This window comes from Protopterus annectens, chromosome 9.part0 (assembly GCF_019279795.1).
Source record: "Protopterus annectens isolate FY-2018-M chromosome 9.part0, PAN1.0, whole genome shotgun sequence".
Taxonomy (NCBI): domain Eukaryota; kingdom Metazoa; phylum Chordata; order Ceratodontiformes; family Protopteridae; genus Protopterus; species Protopterus annectens.
In genome coordinates this window covers 1,610,087,555-1,610,101,615 of record NC_056743.1, presented here as the reverse complement: position 1 = coordinate 1,610,101,615, position 14,061 = coordinate 1,610,087,555, and positions in this window count along the sequence as shown.

Here is a 14,061-nt window from a genome sequence, read left to right as displayed (position 1 = left end):
AACTTGCATATCAGTGTCCTGGAGTTGAGGGGTGCTGTTAACCTTGCAGGCACTTCGTCCGCTCCTTTCGTCAGGAACAATTGCTATCCAGTCGGACAACATGTCTGTCGTCTGGTACATAAACAAACACAGAGGGACCAAATCCTATCCCCTATGTTGCGAGGCCATGAGAATTTGGCACTGGGTGATAGCTTCCAACTGCTTTTTAATCACAACGCATATCCCGGGGAGCTCCAATGTGATTGCGGACAGGCTGAGCATATGCATCCACAGTCCTCATGCGTGGTCTCTCAACCCGAGAGTGATGGCAGAAATCTTCAGCCATTGGGGCCAGCCATGCTACAATCTTTTCGCTTCCTCCTCAAACAAAAAATGCAGCAGCTACTTTTCCCTCTTTCCCCCACTTGGGGAGTCACAGAAAGACACTTTGACTCACGATTGGCCCGCTAGTCTCCTCTATGCTTATCCTCCACTACCTCTGATACCCCTATTTCTAAGGAAAGCTATTCGGTTGAGATGCAAAGTAATCCTCATTGTCCCTTTCTAGCCTTGTCAAGTGTGGTTTCCCTTCCTCTGACCTCACCTTTTACAACCTCCTTGGATCGCGGACACTCATCAGGACCTAATATCTCACCCACAACGGCTGACTCCCCCAAATCTATCCACTCTCAAGCTGACAGCTTGGCTTCTCCACTTCCCTTAGTTGCCAGGCAGGAAACCTTCTCATCTGTCTGAGATATTATTCTGGCTGCCCATAAACTATCTACCAGAAAACTCTACAGAGACAAATGTAAAAGATTTGCTATCTGGTCACATAATCAGATGCTATATCCTTTTTCGTCTCCTACAGCTGCTATTCTTCGCTATCTTTCTGAGTTGTTTGACAATGGACCTTCAGCTTCCACCATTCGAGTTCATTTAGCAGCTATTTCCAATTTCCATAATGGTTCGGATGAAGTCTCTCTTTTCTCCACCCGACTTTGCAAGACCTTTCTCAAGGAAATTTTCCATAGCAGACCTCCTATCAGGCAGCCTGTGGAGGCATGGAATCTCTCCCGGGTTCTCCAGTCTTTCTCTCTACCCCCCTTTGTGCCTGCTGCGACATGTGATCTGAAATTCCTCTCATGGAAATCTTTGTTTTTGATGGCGGTCACATCAGCCAGATGGATATCTGAGTTACAAGCCTTATGCATCAAGAGCCTGTATCTGATCTTCCATAAGGACAGAGTATCCTTCGTACTAATCCATCCTTTCTCCCCAAGGTGGTTTCTGACTTCTCTGTTAACCAGTTCATTGAGCTCCCTGTATTTTTCCCACATTATTCAAACAAGGGAGAGTACTGCCTTCATTCATTGGATGTACATAGACAACTACGTTTCTACCTGGACAGGACTAAGTCCTTTCACAAGTCAGACCAACTCTTCATTTCCTTTTCTGGTCCTAGAATGGGATGTGCTATATCTAAAGTTACTTTATCAAAATGGCTCAGAGATTGCATTACCTTTTCATATTCTCTTATTAATGAATCTAAGCATGCTCAAGTCAAAGCTCATTTAACTAGGGCTATTGCAACTTCTGTTGCCTTCCACTCCAGGGCTTCCATGGTTGACATCTGTGCAGCAGCCATTTGGGCTAAACCCCATACCTTCATCAAGCGTTACAAATTGGATCTGGTCTCCAGGGGAAGAGTGGCCTTCGGCTTAATGGTTCTCAGGAATATTCTTCCATAAGGGGCACCCATGTTATCCAAGTAGCTTGGGATTCTGTCCCATCAGTGATGAATAGGAAGAAGATTAACAACTTCATATAAAGAAGTTATGTCTTGCCATAACGTTCCATCTGAGTTGCTGATCTTCTTCCAGTCATCACACCCTCCCACTGTCCCCCACCAAAGGCTCCTGGCCGATCTTGTGGGTCCTTGTGGTGTTTCAGGGTTTCTGAGCAGAGATGGCCTCTGTCTTTGTTTCTTCTATATGTTGCATGCAAACTCGATCTGAGGTAACTGGGAGAAGGGCATTGTGGGTAGCAGCTTAGCTCAAGAGTTTTTGGTGTATGCGAGCTTGGTATTAGGCCGACTCGGTTCCGAGGGCTCGAAACTGAACCCATCATTGATGACTGGAAGAAGATCAACAACTCAGATGGAACGTTATGGTAAGACATAACTTCTTTTTTTGAAAACTATTCATTTGAAGTAGTTAACTTCATTTGTGCAGCAACCTTTGGGAATCGGATCCGACCTCGGATCCGAGCCGGCAGTTTTCAACAGCTTTAGATCCGAGCTCCAAGCTCCTCCCCTACCCATAATCCCCTGCCAACCCTGACTGACCTCAGATCTAGTTTGCCGCGATTTCGTTCAGCAGTTTAATCCAGAGATGTAATGGGATCCTATCTCGCCTACATTCATAACAGATGGGTTCGGAGCCGATCCATCGGCTCCGACTCGGCAACTAATACACTAGCACGAAGTCTCTCATTGGCTGGGCTACTCCCTATCCCAGGATGCACTACACCTGCTTCCCCAGATCTCGTTTGCCGCTTTACAAGCTGGACGTGGTCTCGACTTGGCTGGAGCTAAGTGGTTCTTTTTACCTTTATTGGTCTTTGACCTTGGGGTTTTTTGTCATATATTAACCAAACAGCTGTTTTAACAGCTATTCCTTATTATTCTCTACTATTTGTTACTTTTTGAGTGCTTGAGTGTCTGTCTGGTACTTTATTTTTTCAGTCGGGCAAGGCCCGTTTAAGTTAGAGGGCCTTTGCCCTACCTTTGACTGCTATTTAGCCTTATTTACTTTGTTTGTGGTTTATTGTTTTTCGGGCCAAGCCCGTTTAAATTAGAGGGCTTTGGGCCGTTGAACTTGTTTTGTCTGTTTGTTTGTGAGGTAAACTTTTTCTCTAAGTACTCGCGCCAGTGTGTCTCGCGCTTTTCAGTTGGCGCTTTTCTGCTTATAGTGCTTACTGGTTGTGGTAAGGTCATATTTGTTGAAAGGCTGTATTATGTCTAAGGAACAAAAGTCAGGCTTTAAAAAATGCACTCGGTGCAGTTATAAAATGTCCATCACAGACAGCCATTCAGTCTGTGTTTATTGTTTGGGTCCGAAACACCTACAAGAGACTTGTAGCGTCTGTCATGCGTTCTCATCTAGAGTTCTTCAAGAACGCAAGAACAAATTAATTTTGAAAGGGCTTATTAAACCTTCTTTTGAAGAAGCCTTGGATCCACCTGTTGCATCTAAAAAGAAAAGATCGTCGGCTCCGACAAGTCCGTCGGAGCCGTCTACCAAAAAGCCAAAATTGACTTCTTCTTCCTCGGCTCCACTGACTTCGGGGCCAAGGGTCGAAGGGTCTGCCTCGATACCTCCTGCCTCGGCTCCATTGGTTTCGGAGCCGCAGGTTGGAGTATCGAGAGGTGAATCACCCCCATCGGTTCCAATGGCTTCGGAGCCGGTGGAGGTGTGCAGCTCAGACTCTTCCCCCTCGGCTTCGAAGCAAGCTCCTTCGACGCCGATGGTGGTCCATGCTGTGATGGAACCGGCGCCGATAGCGTTGGAGCCGTTTCGGAGCCGGTCCCCTTCTCTCTCGGAGCCGAGAGGAAAGTCTTCTTGATTGTCTACCTCCTCTAAATCATCGAGACTCTCTGATTCGGACCTGGATAGGGTGATACAGAGGCTATTCCAATCTCCAGTTTTTACTAAATTGGTCTCGGCTCCAGCACAGTTAGCTTCGGAGCCGATCCCCCCTCCAACACATTCGATTCCTCCTCCAAACTCCTCGGAGCCGTTGGAGTCGGTGGTGGTGGAGCGAAGCGGAGCCATACGGTCGGAGCAGAGACCCCTTCGAGGTCTCTCGGTTCCGACTGTGCTTCCTACCCTGTCCTCCAGTTCAGGGTTTGGTACTGCGACCTCTTCAGCCGGGCCCGAGGGGAACACTTTGGGTTTGGGTGCTTCGGTGCCTAGTCTTCCTCTCGGAGCATCGGCTGCTGGAATTCCCAGTGCCATCGTGGCCTCTAGACCAGTGACCTCCTTGGATTCTGGAGGTCCGGCCTTTGAGGCCATGAGGAGCTGGCCATGCCTTTGCCGGTTCAGCAAGATTCTACCTCACCGTCCCTGGATTTGGAGACTGGTGCCTCTGTTGTGTTGCAGCTCCCTGGCAGCTGGGCCCCAGGGCCTGAGGATACCCCCATCGGTTCCTTCTTCTGGGTGGTCCGTCCGAATCTGCTTCGGACGAACCCCCACGGAAGAAATTGTGTAAGAGGAAGCACGTAGACTCCCAAGATGAGTCTGTTACATCAGATACTGACCTCGATGATGCAGAAGGGTCCCCCAAATCATCTTCGGATGATATCTCCTTCTCAGATATCTTGGAGATTCTGAGACAGAGAGGTGACTGGCAAGCCAAAACCCCTTCAGCTGAGGAGTCAGTCTTCCTCAAGGCCTTTGGGGCCCATCCTTCCGCCTCCTGGGTGTCTCCGCCCCGATGAACTCCTTGATTTGGTTTCGGGCGGGAACACCCTGATTCTGTGGAACCGGTGTCTGCCAGGCCCAATAAATTTTTGTCAGCCCCCCCCCCAGAAGGAATTTCTTACAAAGGGTGTGCCTGTAGATGCTTTGGTGGTGGCTTCTGCCACACAGCAGGACGTGGCAGAGGCTTCGACGTCTGTTCATCCTCCTAATAAGGACTCCAGGAGCATGGATAGGTACGGAAGCGTACCCTGTCTTCAGCGGCCTTTACCTTACGGTCGCTGAACTACTTATGTCATTTTACGAGGCTCCAAAGGGATCTTCTCAAAGAGCTAAATGACTCCCTTGTTGGTAATCTACCTGAGGCGCTGGCCCCGACTGTTGGCCAGATGACTACCCTCTTTTCTATTGTTAACTCGTCCATGAGGCTCATTTCCCCTGCGGCAAGGGGGCGAGTAGAGTTGCGGAACAGGCGTTGCCCTCAGGAGACACGCCTGGTTACGCTTTATGTAAGATTGCGGAGGCCTTTAAGTCTTCCTTCGCCCCTTTGATGGGTCATCTTTGTTTGGACCCAAGGTGAAGGACACACTAACTCGGTGCGAGCAGGAGGGCAAGACTTTGACTGCAGCCCGGTTTTCCGCTCCTTCTAGGCCTTACCCCAAGGCTCAGAGAGGAGGGAAAATGTGGTTTAGAAAATCTCAGAAGTCTTTCCCTACTCCACCCAGTGATTCCTCCTCCAGAGGCAGGGGAATGCAGGAAGACGGCGCCCCAGAGGTGGCAGAGGCCCTCATAACTCTGGAGACCGCGATTCCTTTCGTGGTTCTTCATACAACCAGCCCCTGAGTTGTTGCCCGACTGTGCATCTCCGAGCCAGTCGGGTGTCGATGGCGGCGCACCCACAAGCTTGGGAATCCATAACAAGCGATCAGTGGGTGCTTCGCATTATTACCGGAGGATACAACATCCCTTCAACAAACCCCTTCTTTAGGGAAATCCCGGACGTACCACCCAGTCAGCGGGATCAGGCAGCATTAGAGGTTTCAAAGCTGCTACAAAAGGAGCCATCCAGCCTGTCCCCATCGACCAGATCGGATTAGGAACTTACTCAAGATTATTTTGGTACCAAAAGACAGGGGACTTCAGGCCCATTTTGGACCTCAGTTCATTGAATCGTTTTGTAAAAGTCCAAATTCGAATGGTCACTCTTCAATCTATTCTTCCTTTGCTGGAAAAGATGCATGGATGTGCTCCATAGATCTCCAGGACGCTTACTATCACATTCCGATAGCTCAAGAGTCCAGGAGACACTTACGCCCGCCTGGAGTCAGTCATTTCCAATTCCGAGCACTGCCCTTTGGTCTCACCACAGCCCCCAGGGTGTTCACCAAGTGTCTGGCAGTGGTAACTGCTCACCTGAGAAGTCTGGGATTCCAAGTGTTTCCATATCTAGACAACTGGCTCCTTACTGCCACCTCCGAGCATCTACTATTCCAGGCGCTCAGCATCACGTTCACCTTGGGCCTTTTCTTAGGGATTACGTTCAATTTGCAAAAATCTGTACTACAGCCATCTCAGTGTATTACTTTTATAGGCGCAGACTTAGACACAAAAAGAATGCGCGCCTTTTTACCGGCAGCAAGAATTCAGGTCCTACAAGATCAAGTCAAATCCTGTCTTCCCTTACTAAGAGCCCCGGCCCAACAGATTCTACAGCTGTTGGGTTCGATGGCGTCAACCATACTTTTAGTTCCCTTAGCCAGACTTCACATGCGAGTTTTACAATGGCTACTGTCGGTTCAATGGTCTTATCAGGAACTTCCCTTGAACCATTTAATCATGATCACAGAAAGTTGCTGTCGAGATCTGCGTTGGTGGCTTCTCCAATCCAATTTCGACCAGGGGCGACCCTTTATACCTCAACGTCCCGTTGCCACTGTGACTACGGACGCCTCCCAGGTAGGGTGGGGGGGTCATTACCTGGACAGGTAATGGCAGATCCAGGAAACGCATTTGCATATCAATGTCCTGGAGATGAGAGCGGTACTATTGGTACTCCAAGCTCTCCATCACGCTCTCCCAGAAGGCCCGATTGCTATCCTATCCGACAACATGTCGGTGGTGTGGTACATAAACAAGCAAGGTGGAACCAGGTCTTACCCACTGTGCAGAGAAGCCATGAGACTTTGGCACTGGTAGCTACCAACCACTTTCTAATGGCAACACATACCGGGAAATCCAATGTGATTGCGGACAGATTAAGCAGGACCATTCTTTACCCCACGAGTGGTCCCTCAACCAGGGAGTAACTGAAAATCTTCGACAGATGGGGTCTCCCTTGCTGCGACCTGTTTGCCAGCCCTCACAATGCGAAATGCAGAGAGTTCTTCACGCTGTTTCCTTCTCAGAGACAGATTCCCAGGACGCTCTGACCCACATTTGGCCCCGGTCTTCTCGCCTTCCCTCGTTTCCCCACCGAGGGTGATACAGAAGGCCATTTACCTGGAGAGCGAGATGATTTTGATTGCCCCGCACTGGCCTCGTCAAGTTTGGTTCCCTTTCCTACAGAGGCATGCGATAGAAGGTCCATGGTTTCTGGATCCGTGCCAGACCTGCTGACTCATCAGTCAGGACGGCTTCACCGTCTCTCAGGTCCTTGAAGTTGGCAGCATGGTTACTCCACTTCCATCCTTAGTCCGAGACAATGCTCTTTCTCCGGACGTGGTCCACATATTGTCTTCTTCTCATAAACCTTCCACTATCAAACTTTATTCCAGCAAATGGAAAAGGTTTGCCTTCTGGGCTCAGGAACGGGGTATAGACCCTCTCACTGCACCAGTATCGGAGGTTCTGAATTTTCTGGCCTCCCTTTTTCAGTTGGGCTCTTCAGTTTCTACCATTAAGGTTCAGCTAGCGGCGATCTCTAATTTTCATGCCTCATTTGAACCTTCAATGATGTCTCACAAACTTTGTAAGGCCTTACTTAAAGGAGCGTGGCTCCTTAGGCCTCCATTATCTCATCCTGTCCCCCCTTGGGACTTAAATATGGTTCTTGCTGCCCTAACTGCCCGTCCTTTCGAACCAGCTGCTACCTGTGATTTAAAATTTCTATCTTGGAAAACGGCCTTTTTAGTGGCCATAACTTCTGCCAGGCGAGTTTCAGAACTTCAAGCTCTTTGTTCTGATCCTCCTTATTTGATTTTCCATAAGCATAGAGTTTCATTGAAATTAAACCCTTCCTTTATACCAAAGGTGGCCTCCTCTTTCTGTATTCAACAAACTATAGAACTCCCTGTTTTCTTCCCAGAATTCTCTAATAACGCAGAATATACCTTGCATCAATTGGACGCATAGACAACTGCTTTTACTTGAATAGAACCGCTCACACGCGGAAATCAAATCAATTGTTTGTTTCCTTTGCAATGAACAAATTGGGTCATCCAGTGACAAAAACCTCCATATCTAAATGGATTAAAGATTGTATCATTTTTATTTATTCACAGGCTAATAAAGAGCTTTCATTCCAGTAAAGGCTCATTCTACCAGGGCAATGGCTACTTCTGTAGCTTTTCACTCCAAGATATCAATAGATGATATTTGTGTTGCGGCAACCTGGAATTCTCCGCACACTTTCATTTCTCATTACAAATTGGATGTGGTTTCTCGAGGCAGGGCTTCCTTTGGTTCCACAGTTCTCAGGAGTGTTTTCCAATGAGCCACCCGGGATTTAGGTGCTAGGGACGCTGTCCCATCTGTTATGAATGTAGTAGATAGGATCCCATTACATCTTTTAGTTATGTACTTACCATAACTTCGGATGTATGGCATCCATCTCGCCTACATTCATAAGTACCCACCCTCCTTCCCCCTTCAATTCGGATTTAGAGGAGCTGTAGTTCCTTGTTTTTGGTGATCTTTCTTGAAGAACTTTAGTTGGTTACAGTGACTACTAGTTTTTTCTGTGTTTGCATGGATGTATGAAAGCGAACAAACAAGATCTGGGGAAGCAGGTGTAGTGCATCCTGGGATAGGGAGTAGCCCAGCCAATGAGAGACTTCGTGCTAGTGTATTAGTTGCCGATGGATCGGCTCCGAACCCATCTGTTATGAATGTAGGCGAGATGGATCCCATACATCCGAAGTTATGGTAAGTACATAACTAAAAGTTTCCAGGCGTTCTCGTTCTCTTTGTGAGGAAAATTTAACTTGTATACAACTTTTCTTTAATATTTGGTGTGAGAGTGTATTTTAGCTCCCCTTTTTAGTCTAAACTCTCTTAGTTTATTTTATTTGTAGTTATCCTCCCCCTTCCTTTGTGGTTCCGTCAGGGTTGTGTGTGTGTGTTTGGGGCCTAGTGTGTGTGAGTTACTTTCTTGAGTATGTCTGAGGCCCCAAAGATAACATTTTCTAAGTGCACCGAGTGTGGCCATAAGCTGTCCCCAGCAGATGGCCACACTGCCTTGGGGTTGAACACCTGTCCACTGGTTGTACCATTTGTGCAGCGTTCAACCCCAGGGCACTCAAGGACCAGAGGTCTAAGCTGATTCTGGCAGGTCTTCTGCCCCCAGACTCGGCTTCTACTTCCAGTCCTTCCGTGGCTCCCGCTGCGGCTGCCACTCTTGCTTCCCTCCCCCCGGCTGGGACTCAACCTCCCGCCTTAGGCTCGGAGGAGAGGGAGGCCAGGAAAGAAAGGAGGAGGGAGAAGCACCACAAGCGGCGGGCCGAGGCCTACGCTTCGGCCCCCCCAGCTAAGCGGTCTTCTCCCTCCAGGTCTTCTGGTTCTCCTCCTTCTCGGATCCGGTCCCCATGCTTTTCACCCGGGTCCTGAGGAGGAGGAGACCCAGGTCATCGAGGTGACACTCCCGCCCTGCCTCGGTGGCCTCGTCGAGATCCACGAGACGTCTCACAGATGCAGATTTGGACCGGATGATGAGAAGATTCCTCCAGGCCCAACTGCAGATGGGAGTGCTCCTGCATCCCCCTCTCCGGGGGGGAGCTCGACCCCCTTCTTTGCCCAGATAGCTCCTTCTCCGTCCCGTTTCCCGGGTTCAGAGTTTTCGGAGCCGGGCAGCCTTGGAGCCGGGGGTGTGTCGGCGCAGATAGTCTCGGGTACTTCGGCGCCGACACTTCCCTCGAGTCTGTCGGGTCCATTTTCTTCGGATCCGAGCTCTCGGAGCCGAGGGCTGAGCTTCGGATCCGGCGGTATCGGTATGCCTTCGGGTCCATCCGGGTTGGAGCATGCTGGTCCGTCGGATCTGATCGCTTCGGCGCCGGCCCCAATCCGTCCATTGGATCAGAGGGAGAGTCTGCTTTCGGATCCCAGAGAGCAGCTCTCTCTCGGCATTCAACGTGGTGGAGAGGGTTCTGTCGAGGGATTCCAGAACCCCCGACCCTTGCCATGGCTCCACCCTGCACTCCTTCTCAGTTGGGCCTGACTTCCATCACCCGGCCCCAGAGACAGCCTGCTTTGACGTCCCAGTTAGTTCCAGTGGAACAAGACGTTGCTGACGAGACCTGCTCGGACAGCCCACCCAAGGAGGTCCCTCACAAGCGAAGGTGCAAGAGGAGGCACCTGGACTCCCCCGAGTCCTTGACTGAGGACACGGATTTGGAGGAAGGGGAAGGGTCCCCAAGATCACCCCCCGAAGATGTCTCATTTGGTGACATCATGGAGATGCTCAGAATAAAGGGGGGTTGGTCTGCCCCAAAGCCTACCTCGGACGAATCCGTGTTCCTGGAGGCGTTTGAAGCAGGCCTATCTACCTCTTGGGTGTCCCCGCCAACCCCTGGTAGACTTGATCACTACCAGGAGTGGAAGGAGCTGGACACTGTGGAGCCATTCCCCAATTGCCCGGACAGGATTCTTAGCCCACCCTCTGACAAGTCCCATTGGAGTAAGGGTCCCCCTGTAGATGCCATGTTGGTGGCAGCCACCAAGAGGGAACTCGCTCAGGAGAGTCCCTCGGTTCATTCCCCGAGCAAGGAGTCTCTGTCGATGGACCACCTAGGGAAGCGGGTGTTTAGTTCGGCTGCCTTTTCTGTGAGGTCGCTGAACTACATGGCACATGTGCTCCGACTGCAGCGGGACCTTATCAAAGAGTACGCGGCCGCCCCGAGTCCATGTCGGCGGAGGACAAACAATTGCACTCCACCCGGATGGCCACTCTTCGATCCATATCTAACACCTCTATGCGGCTTCTGTCTCAGCCAGTGCAGCGGGCCTCGTTATGAGATGTCAGGCCTGGCTCCGGCACTGTGATTTCGCGGAACCCTTTAAGGCATCGTTCGCTAATGCCCCTTTTGATGGTTCTGCCCTCTTCGGCAAAACCGTGCGAGATACCTTGGTCCAGAGCGAAAAGGACGGGAAGACGTTGTCTGCCGTCGGAGTCCGCTTCTCTGCTTCCCAGAGGTCCTTTTCTAAGAACCAAAAGGGACAGAAGAAGATGTGGTTCCGGAAGTCGCAACAGTCCCGTCCTGCTCCAGACTCCCAGCCCTTCCGCGGCAGAGGAGGGCAGGGTGGACGCCGCCCTAGAGGCAGAGGGGGCCCACGGAACTTTGGATCCAGAAAACCCTTCTCGGACCAACCCACGCAACACCCCTGAGGAGTTGCCCGACTGCTCCACTCTGGAGGCAGTCGGGGGGCATTTCTTGTAGTACCCAGCAGCTTGGGAGTCCATCACGACAGACCGCTGGGTCCTTCGCATCATATCCAGAGGATACCAAATTCCCTTTTCTCGTTACCCACGCAGCCCCAGATACCTCCCCGATGTCCCACCTGAGCAGAGGGAGGCCACAGCAATGGAAATCCAGCATTTGCTGGAAAAAAGATCCATCCAACACGTCCCCCCAGACCAGTGCGGGTCCGGGTTTTACTCCAGGTTCTTCTTGGTACCAAAAAAGACGGGGTACTTTAGACCGATCCTCGACCTCTCTTCCCTGAACCTGTCAGTAACCAAAGAGAAGTTCCGCATGGTCACTCTTTAATCCATTCTCCCCCTTTTGCGGGAGAACGATTGGATGTGCTCTATAGACCTCAAGGATGTGTACTACCACATTCTGATGGACAGGCGATCCAGGAGGTTCCTCCGCTTCCGGCTGGGAGTCAGTCATTTCCAATTCAGGGTCCTCCCCTTTGGTCTCACCACAGCCCCCAGGGTGTTCACCAAAGTGTTAGCAGTGATAGCGGCCCACCTGAGGCTCCAGGAAATTCAGGTCTTCCCGTACCTGGATGACTGGCTCCTGACCGCCCCGACAAGGCATTTACTCTGTGCAGCCAGAAACTACTTTCTTCGTCTAGCTCCCCGGCTGGGGATCACTATCAACATAGAGAAGTCGTCTCTTCCTCCGACTCAGACTATAGACTTCATAGGGGCCAGATTGGACACAAACAAGTTCCTAGCTTTCTTGACCACAGACCGGCTACTATCCCTGAGGCTACATGTGCAGGCCATTCTGCAATCTCCAGCTCCCCCGGCGGAATTGGTCCTGAGGGCTCTTGGCTCGATGGCGGCAGCGATCAACCTATTGCCAATGGCACGTTTGAACATGAGGGTCTTACAATGGACCCTCCAGGTCCAGTGGTCCTTTCTTCACTACCCTCTGAGCCATCTCGTTCCCCTCAGCAGGGCCTGCAAGAGGGCCCTCCTATGGTGGCTCCAATCTCCGGACCTTCAGCAAGGATGCCCCTTTTCTATGACCCCTCCACTAGCCACGGTGACCACGGACGCCTCCCGCCTCGGGTGGGGGGGGGCATTGTTCGGGCAGGACAGTCCAAGGCACGTGGGACCTCACGGAGACCTCACTGCATATCAACGTCCTAGAGATGAGGGCAGTGCTGTTAGCGTTACAAGCACTTCAGGACCTTCTTCCTGTAGGAACGATTGCGATTCAGACAGACAACATGTCGGTTGTCTGGTACATCAACAAACAGGGGGGAACCAGGTCTTACCCACTCTGTCGAGAGGCCATGAAGGTGTGGGAATGGGCGATCTCCACCAACCGCTTTCTCATAGCAATGCACATTCTGGGACGGTCCAACATCCTAGCGGACAAACTAAGTCGCACCATCCTGTTACCATACGAGTGGTCTCTGAATCCCGAGATAGCGAATCGGATCTTCGTCAAATGGGTTCAACCCTGTTGCGATCTCTTTGCCTCTCCCTCGAACACAAAATGTTACGAACTACCTGCCTCATTTCTCCGGGAACCCCGAGAGATGCTCTGGTGCATGCTTGGCCTCCCGGTCTTCTTTATGCTTACCCTCCTCTTCCTCTAATGCTGAAGTTTCTTCAGAAAGCCAGTCGGTTGGGGAGCAGGATAATCCTCATTGCCCCGTTTTGGCCTCGTCAAACCTGGTTCCCTTACCTTTGGTCTCATCTGGTGAATCCTCCTTGGATTCTGGATCCCCTTCCAGATCTAATATCCCACCCCCTAGATCTCCCGGTCCCGAACCTGGACAACCTCAAGCTCACAGCTTGGCTAAACCAGTTCCACTCATAGCGAGGACTCCCGGTATCTCTTCCCCAGTTAAAACCATTCTAGTAGCTGCGCACAAGCCTTCTACTAGAAAGATCTATAGCAGCAAATGGAAACGTTTCTCCATTTGGGCGGAACGCAAAAATTTGGATCCTTTTACAGCTCCTCTGCCCGCTGTGTTAGACTTTCTGTCAGGACTGTTACATCAGGAAGCTAGTTCCTCCACAGTCAAGGTCCAACTAGCAGCTATCTCTCATTATCACGTTGGAAATGAATTGGGCCCTTTGATCACCACGGAATTGTGTAAGACCTTTTTGTAGGGCACCTTTCTGCTCAGACCCCCAGTGAAGGATGTAGTCCCTCCTTGGGATTTAACACTGGTGCTTCAGGCCTTGACAGCCCCCCCATTTGAGACTGTAGCTTCCATAGATCTTAAATTCTTATCATGGAAAACGGCCTTTCTTGTCGCTATCACCTCGGCTCGAAGGGTCTCTGAACTACAGGTCCTCTGTGTAAAACCCCCATACTTGACCTTTCACAAGGATAGAGTTTACCTCAGGACCAATCCCTCCTTTCTTCCCAAGGTTGCCTCTGAGTCAAATATTAACCAGTCCATCAACTTGCCGGTCTTTTTTCCTAACTACCATAACAAAGGGGAATACAAATTACACTCATTGGATGTGCATAGACAACTTCGCTTCTACATCCACAGGACATCTGGTCATAGGAAATCCGACCAGTTGTTCGTCTCCTTTGCCAAATTTAACTTGGGTAAATCTGTGTCTAAAGTCACACTCTCTAGATGGATTTCACAGTGTATCCTTTTAGCATATGAAAGTTCGGGCAGGCCCACACCTCAGGGAGTCCATGCCCACTCTACTCGATCTATGTCTACTTCTGCGGCTTTTAGAGCTAGAGTTTCTTTGGATGATATTTGCTCGGCAGCCACTTGGGCTTCATCTCATACTTTTATCAATCACTACAAATTGGACATTATCTCCAGAGGGAGAGCATCATTTGGCTCTGCAGTGCTCCGGAACATCCTTCCATGAAGGCCGCCCACGATTCAGGTACCTGGGGACTCTGTCCCAAAGGTTGCTGCACAAATGAAGTTAACTACTTCAGATTAA